Genomic DNA, 10,206 nt, shown 5'->3' with positions numbered 1-10,206 from the left:
GATGGCAAAAAGGTTCAGTTTAAGCTATAGAAAGTATATGCAAAGACCATCAGAATATCAATAAGCATATATAACTTGCATATATCAAAGTGTAGTAAACTAAATAAATGTTGTAAGTACAATGTATTCGTATTTTGGTTTTAGATTGGCGCCTGTTTATTGGCGTGCCTAACATAGGAGGAGACATACTGGATTCTTGGGAAAATGGCACAAAGTCAACACTTCGGCTAGATAAATGCTTCGACGAGAACGTGATAAGTTGCAACCAGCATTTCCGCGACCCAATTGTCGATCGATGGAATACCATTGGCGTTCAGAGAGTAATATTTACTTAAATAATGTACTGCATACTAAATAATTATGACGAATGGTGTTGTTTATATGCCCCCGAAAGCGGGCATGCAGTAGTCACATTGTCCATTCGTTGGTGTGTTTGTATTTCGGTTTTGATGTGTACGTTCAGATTTCGTTTTCGCTCTCTAACATATACATACCGTGGATCTTAACCAAGGACGGATAGAGTTTTCCATGACCAGACATTGTTTTCTGAAACATGTTAATGCTGATTTTGTTACAGTTCAAGGCAATACTTCTATGTTACATAACTTGAACGTTTGAGTTCTCTCATATTGTCATTATAGTATTGGCTAATGAACGTGTGTCATTGGTTGTCACTGTCACAAAACAATTTTAAGACGTATATTCTTTTATCTCCTTAACTCTATTTTTTATGAAAAACTAGTAATTTCACTGATACCGTATATAAACCCATTTATGCCTAGTGGACTCTCCCGTCCTTCTAAATTGGATCATTTTTTTTTTCCAAAATTAGGGATGTCTAGTATATTTATTTCTATATTAAGAATATTTCTTACAGAAATTCCTTAAAGCAAACAGCGCAGACCCTGATGAGACGCCGCATCATGCGGCGTCTCATATGGGTCTTCGCTGTTTGCCAAGGAATTTTTTCTAGACGCTAGGCATAAATGGGTTAAAGTATGTATGCCTACATGTAAGTGTCTTATTGATGTAAGCAAGCTATATTGATTCCACTCAAAATCGTGATTAATAATCACGATTTTAAGTCAATCTCCAAAAAACATCGATGACAGTTTACGATTGTTTTACATATGGGTCCAAGAATGATTAACCGTATGTCAATCAAAGCCTTTCGATCGGTTGATTGATTGTAAAAAATGATTTTTTTACAATAACATACAACTGTTTATGTGTTTATTGTGAAAATATTAATACATTGATGTACACGCTTTTAACCATATTTTAAATTTGTTAAGTACTAAAAAGCAATTATTTACTAGCCGATGAATTAGTTTTCACTTATTAAGCGAAACCAAAATTTAACGACACGTTTAGGAAGCCGCCTACTGCAGTTTCAATACAGGTTTAATTATGACCGATGTTTGTCGGTAAAAAAGTGCACCGCTTCATCCAAGTGATCGGTTAGATGACCGCTATGTCAGGTTAGATTACCGCGATGTCAGGTTAGATGACCGCTATGTCAGGTTAAATGACCGCTATGCCAGGTTAGATGACCGCTATGTCAGGTTATATGACCGCTTTGTCAGGTTAGATTATTCATTTTGTGTTTGACTCAATGTTTAAAGTTCTTTTGAGTCGTCATGACGTTCATATGTTTTATACAATTGCGTTGCAGGTAAAAGTGTCGCTTCATAAAAACGGGATGGAAGCTGCCTATCTGTTGTTTTACGCGACAGGACAAGATATGGCCTCCTGGTTCGACAAGACAAGAATAATGAACTCTTCGTGGAATCTCGCCGCATTATCAGAAATGGGGAATTTTTGAATGGAAGGGTAATAAGAATTATCAATATTTTTGGAACTACTGATCGCTGGACGCATTTTAATTTATCTTCACTAAAATATATTTACGCATATTCTATGGTAATTATTTTGTATAATTTGGTAAGAAAATAATATTAACATGTATTGTGTACAATCAATTTAGGAAATATTCAAGGCGCTTTTTGATCAGCAAGAGGACAAATACATGCGAACATACGGTATTCATGATGGTAATGGCAAAAAACAACTATAATTGTCCCGAAGCATATTATGAGTCCATTCCACAATACATGTATTCAACTCTCTCTGATGGTGCAACAACGGATCAGCAATCAGGTATGTTAAGGATATTAGTTTATTTTTGGTGCGTTCTGATAAAAACATGTGTCCATTTATTTAGAAAATACAATGCGTTATTAACCCGAGAGCGAGCACAAATTATTTGTATTTGTTATGTATTGGTTAGTGGGAGACATCAAACAGTTCCCTTGTTCGCCCGTCCATAATATTATAACCCAGATTTTAGATATTTTGTGGGCTAAACGGTTGTATTAGAACCTGCACGACAGTTCAGTGTCTGTTATGCTATTTGGCAGAATACTATAAAAATACTTAACGCGAGGATAATGATTTCTTAATTTGGACTTCTACTTTTGCTTTACTTCTTTTTGATGGTGTATCGCATTGACTCTATTTTTTCCATAATTTTCGTCTTGGTTTATTCATCTTCTATATTTATTTTTTTTCTTGACATATATTGTGTTCTTCTTCTTAGTATTATCTTGTTTTCATTTTATTTTGATGAAATACACCATTTGTTAAATATAGTGAGATATGTTTGGAATTATTCATGCTTTTATCTGATAATGGTCCTTCTATATTCATTTAAAATGCACAAAATATACTTTTTTTCAGAATTCGGTTTTGCCGACAAATTTGTTATTGAGGTTTTCTACGAAGAAAGCGAACAGAGCGTTGAAGGATAGACACTAAAATTGATAACGGTACTTAAAATGTAAGTTAACAGTTGTGTACAATTTACAGTTAAAAAGTTTTAGTAATTTTAGTGTGTTTGTTGTGCTATGTCCAGTTATAGTGTTTCACTTTGTTTAGTTTTTAAAAGCATTCAAATACTACAATTGTCACACCCTCACTTGTCAATATTAACGGGTTGCTCTTATTGCTTTGGATCAGCAATTTAAATACACTTTTTTAATTTGAGATAAACATTCGTTTGTCCGAACCAATGAAGAAGATACGCATTTTTGCACGATTAAGAAAACTCCACAAAACAAAAGAAGTCAATAATCGTAAGATTATAAACAAGTCTTGTATATTGCATTTAAGCTCACGAAAATGATGGTGACTGATTTTCACGAGATACAAGATGATATATAATGTAGTTTGACGCCTCGAAATACAATCAAATTTCATATCGACTGTATAAATAACTTTCATTCAACAGAATAGTCAATTATTTAAAAAGCTCAAATAAATTCGGACTGCGTTCATAGTGCGACATTTATTTTTGTACACACTCTTCTTTTAAGGGGAAGAACTGTGCACACACTCTATCACAAAGCTATATTTGTACCAGTTCTGCCGTTGCTAAAAGTAATTTATATTTTGAATTCTATCTCATCCCTTTTGTTCTTGTTTTCGACTGGTATGTACCAAAAACTGTAAAATATGGTGTATATGATCAAAACCGCAATGTTTTATCTTTGTGTTTATAATGTTGTATATAATACAAGGCGTTTACAAGATATAATTTATTTGACGGATGCAATTTTGAAAATGTAACATATAATAAAAATAGAACTTAAAACATTATCCTGCTTTACGAAACTGAGCGTTAAACGACATGAAATCTGACATTTTGACGTTTTGATGCATCCGGCATGTTGCATTTATGGCATGATATGGCCGGATGACCTCACCATTCGATCCAGTGACAGCTTATCACTATTTTTTTCAGAAAGCGACTTAACGATGTGTATATATGCTCACTTAAACATGTGTACATTATAATTTATGCATAAAATAGTATATAAACTACAGACACTGATATTCTTTATATATATTATATCTTAATGCGTTTTACCTTTCAAGGACCTCGGCCATGCGTGTTCATACCGAGAGTGGCGTAGTTTGTACTGTATATAAGCAATCCTCGAAATGTCACAAAATATAACGATGGTAATAGAACTCTCCAAATTATTCAATCGTTCACGTTGACCAGTAAGGCTTTATAATTTTCAAGTCTTACAATCGTCCCAAGATGCATATAAGGAAATATAATGGATATTTTATAGGATGGTAAATGGCTAAATGTTTTTATCACGTGCTATACCCTGTTTCCCATGTAATACAACCATTACATATTTTTTTAATCACACATGTGTAATACAACATTTTTAAGCGTTGTCATGTGCTTAGTTTTTGTTTATTGACCAATCGCATTTTGTTATTTTGCTGAAATGACGTCACGAAATGTAAACAACAATTTGGATTTATCATTATGTTTGCGTAAATATTTATTTAATTTGCTCATTTAAAAGCATGTGATCAAAAAGATCTGACACTCCTTGTCAGTTCATACCATATTTCATTAAACATCGTCCAGGAAATACGTAAGTAAGCGAGGCTTTGGCGAGCTTACTAACAAAATTCCTGAACTCGTTTAATAAAATATGGTATGAGATGACAACTCGTGCCAGATCCTATATATAATACTGTTTCCTCGCAAATATCATAACAACGAAAATTTGCAAATCTGAATCAATTATTTTCAATTTTGTCAATTTACCAAAATGTAAAATGGTCCATTTAGGAATGTCATAATATTTTGTATGTATTCACTGAAAACTTTACATAGCGCATGTTTTATATTTTAAACAATGCCTTTGATTCTTATATATTTACGGCGTTCTAGAATGTTCGTCTCTCGTGTCCCTATTCTAAGTGGTTGTGTACATGTAGTCAGTTTTTATTTGAAATAATATTTTATTGATGTGCACTCATGAGATTTAAACTAAATACTCTAAATGTCTGTCTGGCTGGCTGGTTACCTTTTATCTTCTATGTCTTTCTCCCAGGATGTGTGCTTTCCTGCGAGCCTGTTTTCGTGCCTGCCTGAATACATGCCCGTCCGATTGCTGCCTGTCCGTCCGTCATTCCGTTCTTCAGTCCGTCAACTGTAATGTCTGTCTAGATGCGAATCAAATGATCTATAATATATATTGTGCATTATATATATATAGAATACACTATACATATTATAGATAATTTGATGCCCTTTTAGACAGACATAACAGAAGTAATACAGTATTTTACAGTAATGATGTATTTTAGGATGTGTTTATAATTAGTTACATGTGCAATCATTATCCCCACGCTTTTTGAAAAAAAGGTGGGGATATTGTGATTATCTCCGCCGTCCGTCCGTCCGTCTGTCCGTCCGTCCTGGCCACTATCTCCTCCTACACTAAAAGCACTAGAACCTTGAAACTTACACACATGGTAGCTATGAGCATATGTGCGACCCTGCACTATTTGGAATTTTGATCTGACCCCTGGGTCAAAAGTTATAGCGGTTGGGGTGGGGCCGCGTCAGAAATTATCACTCATTTTTTTAGGTTATTTTACATTTACTTCTTTATTTCTACACCGATTCACTTCAAATTGATACTGGACCTCTCTTATGACAATACGGTCAATCTCAACCATGCATGGCCCCATTCCCAACCCTGGGGCGCCCCGCCCACATAGGCCACACCCACCAAAAATTTCCATTTACTATAATTTTTTCATTTCTACACGGATTCACTTCAAATTGATACTGAACTTTTGTTATGACATTAGGGTCAATCTCAACTATGCATGGCCCCAATCCCAACCCTGGGGCGCCCGCCCACATAGGCCACACCCACCAAAAAATTCCATTTACTATAATTTTTTCATTTCTACACGGATTCACTTCAAATTGATACTGAAATTCTCTTATGACATTAGGGTCAATCTCAACTATGCATGGCCCCATAACCAACCCTGGGGCCCCGCCCACATAGACCACACCCACCCAAAATTGCCTTTACTATAATTTCTTCATTTCTACACCGATTCACTTCAAATTGATATTGAACTTCTCTTATGACAATACAGTCAATCTCAACTATGCATGGCCCCATTACCAACCCTGGGGCGCCCCGCCCACATAGACCACACCCACCCAAAATTGCCTTTTACTATAATTTCTTCATTTCTACACCGATTCACTTCAAATTGATACTGAACTTCTCTTATGACAATACGGTCAATCTCAACTATGCATGGCCCCATTACCAACCCTGGGGCCCCGCCCACATAGACCACACCCACCCAAAATTGCCTTTTACTATAACTTCTTCATTTCTACACCAATTCACTTCTAATTGATGATGAACTTCTCTTATGACAATACGATCAATCTCAGCTATGCATGGCCCCATTACCAACCCTGGGGCACACCTAGGTCAAACATTCGGCGTGGGGATACGCGTCGGCCTCTGCCGCGCCATTTCTAGTTATTATTGTAATAATACAAATAGTAATATGATTTATGATAAGTTTGAAAATACTTTCAGGTTCATGTTTTATTCATTATTGTAAACGATAAGATGGTCTTCGTTAATGAAATGATTGATGAAAAAATTGTTTATTAATACAAATAATCATTTATTTTGTAATCTTTATTGAACTGATAAGTATGGCAGCTTCATGTATGCCTCCGACTAATCCGATCATGTTTCAGAAAAAGTATTCGTCATGATAACTAATATTTTCATTAACAGATTGCGAGATATGCTAGGCATGCTGGATATTTTAATATATTTGTTAAAATATGTGCAGATTGCTAGCCATATTTCCTATAGACGATTCCAGTTATATGTTGTCGTATTTTAAAGGAAACTGGATAATAAAAGTAATACATTTAAATTACTCCGTTATGAAGCAAGATATATTATCGGAGAGTCTAAACTGATTTACAGCAGATGAAGTCTTTTAATTTTATGAAAGAACTCGTAAATTTATGTTTATAAGCTTTAGAGCAGTTATTTAAAATCCAATACATACTGTAAAGTATTTGCGACGTCAACGCATTTTGCCGCAATTATGTATGTTTTACGTTAACGTCATCATCATTATTGTTGTTTACTTGTATCAGACGTTATTAAAGGATCGAACCAAACAGACGTGTTTTAGTTCATAAGCGAAGTACCACTACCACAACTAACATTGGTGCCGTGACAAAACGATACAATGAATCTTCAAAAATTACATTCGATTCGAGATGGACACCGAGTAGTAATTCAGCGTCATTTGCAGAATATTGAAGATGCGAAGTCGGCTTCGATGCTGATAAAGATTTCCACCATTCTCGAAGCATTGTAAACGAAAATGAAGATTTTAGAATCAATCAATGAGAAGATCCTGTCTCAAACAGAAGTTGACGGTATTCAAGAAGAAATGCTAACTACGGAACAATACACGATTGATATCGAAATCAAATTTCGGAAATTAAAAGCCTTCCTTGGACAACAGACTCAGCCTAAAGTACAAGCACCACCGCCGTTATCGATACGAGAAACAGCATCGATCCAAGAGAATAACCAAAAAGAGGAGCAACCTCGTCCGTGGTTCAATCAGTCAACGGAGCTGCTTCGTCCGCGGTTCAGTCAGTCAACTTCCGCTGGGACTCAGATTGACGCGAACGCTCTTCCGGCGACCAGCAGTGTCGTAAGTAATGACTTACATTCGCAAAGACTCCCTAAATTAACATTGCCTTCATTCGACGGAGACATACTGAAATGGCAGACGTTTTGGGATTGCTTTGAATCAACAATTCATTTGAACATTAATCTTACGGACGTTTCAAAGTTTGCCTATCTTCAATCTCAACTTGAAGGAGCTGCTGCACGTACAATTGAAGGATTTGCGTTGACGAACGCCAACTATTCACGCGCTATAAGCCTGCTACATGAGCGATTTGGTAGCCCGCACCGCATTGTACACGCCAATATGCAAGCTCTGATCCAGTTACCGGCTCCGTGCAACACGTTGAATAGCATGCGTAACTTTTATGACAAAATGGAAACTTAAATACGAGGCCTCGAGTCACTAGGTCAGCATCAAGACGGATACGGAAGTCTTTTGGTACCAGTCATTTTAGATAAGATGCCGTCGGAAGTAAGAAAGAGTCTTACTAAAGAACACGGGGATTTAAACTGGCAATTGGTAGATCTAGACACGCATTGAATCGGGAACTGAATATCATGGAGGCCGGAAGTGCGTGTATATACCGGAAATGACGGAGTTTATCAGCACAGCATCATTCTACGCTGGGTCAAAACCGAATGATAAACGCCAAAGACATCAAAACGTAAGTCAAACATCGATTTCTTATGATGTGAATGTGTGTTCTGTGGTGGAAATCATAAACATAAGGACTTTGTGAGTGTTCCTGACATTAAATCAAGATATGAACAAGTGAAACAGAAGCGACTCTGTTTTAACTGTCTCGGACTTCATCAAGTTTCAAAGTGCACATCTCGAAAACGTTGTCAAGTGTGTAAGAAAAAACACCATACGAGTATATGCAATAACTTGAATGCCCAGAAACACAGGCAAGAACCGGAAGTGTTGCCAACCAGACCGGAAACATCTGTTCTTCTTTCATCATCACAGAGACATAAACAGGGCGTTCTTTTGAAGACAGCCATTAGTTCTTTCTACTCTGGTCAGATACACACCGACGCCTGCATACTTTTCGATGAAGGAGCACATAATTCGTTCATCACTGAAGCGCTTGCACGTGAACTTGAAGTGAAGCGAAATGGAACGGAGACCATTCAACTGGCAGCTTTCGGCGACAAGAAAGATCGGATTTTGCACTTGGAAACAGCTACCATCAATCTGATTTCTGACCGAAAGGAGCGTATACCGATTAATGTGCTGATTGTTCGCACCAGGGCTCCCCCGATCAGCACGCGTCTTCATCACACGGCTGTACGTTTGCCCTATCTCAGGAAGTTGAAACTTGCCCATCCAGTAACTGAACGTGAAGATTTCCACATTCCATTGCTGATAGGCGCTGACCACTACTGGGACATAATCGAAGACGAAGTAATTCGCGGAAAGGGCCCTACTGCAGTGAAGTCGAGAATAGGATACCTGTTATCTGGACCAGTCGGCGCAGGCGAAAAAAGTTCGAATCACGTTTTAAACGTAATTACTTCGCGTGCAAACGAAGCAAGTTCACTTGAACGATTTTGGTGTTTAGAAAGCCTGGGGATCATTCCACCAATAGATGAGCCAGAGAAACGAGACCGCTTAAATACTTCTTAACAGACGTCCATCGAATACTCTGATAACCAATACACAGCGTCTCTACCGTGGAAAAACGACCATGAGCCGTTACCATCAAACTACTACGAAGCTAAAGGAAGAACGGAGAGTACGATTCAAAGATTAAGCCGGAAACCAGAAATGCTTCAGAAATATAGCGACATCATTGCAAAACAAGAGAAAGAGGATTAATTGAACGAACAGACGAAAGCGCACCATCTTCTTTGATCGTTCATTACATTCCTCACCACCCAGTCATGAAAGAGTCTTCAACAACGCCCATTCGTATCGTTTACGATTGCAGCTGTAAACAGTCCTCCGACCAACAGAGCCTTAATGACTGCCTAGAGTCAACACCTCCTGCACTCAACGACTTGACATAAATTTTACTGCGATTTCGCCTACATAGATATGCAGTCGGCACATATATCGAGAAAGCGTTTTTGCATGTGGGCTTGCATGAAAAGGATCGGAATGCTACACGATTCCTGTGGTTGAGTGACCCGAGCGATCCAGAGTCCCCTTTACGCAGCTACCGCTTCAAAACTGTATTATTTGGCGCGACGTGCTCATCCTTCATACTGAATGCGACACTTCTCAAACATCTGGACGAGAACAAGACAAATCCTGCATCACACACTTTGAGAGAAGATTTGTATGTTGACAATGTCCAATCGAGCTTTAGTCAACAATCTGAACTTGTCAACTACTTCCGAAATGCCCGAGCTTTGATGAATAGGGCCAGTATGAAACTGCGATCGTGGACATCCCTAAAGAAATCGTCGCAAGAGAAGGTGTGCTCGATGCAGATGAGGTGACAAAAGTACTTGGCATGCGCTGGACATCGGAAGAAGATAACATGTCATTTATGCATCGTGAAATACCAACGTTGCACAAGTTGACCAAGCGAGATATCCTACGATACTCATCACAGATCTACGATCCACTTGGGTTATTAAGTCCTGTAACTGTGAGAGCCGAAGACCTAAATACTGT

This window comes from Dreissena polymorpha, chromosome 16, assembly GCF_020536995.1.
Source record: "Dreissena polymorpha isolate Duluth1 chromosome 16, UMN_Dpol_1.0, whole genome shotgun sequence".
Classification (NCBI taxonomy): Eukaryota; Metazoa; Mollusca; class Bivalvia; order Myida; family Dreissenidae; genus Dreissena; species Dreissena polymorpha.
Note: the sequence above shows the minus strand (reverse complement) of the source record.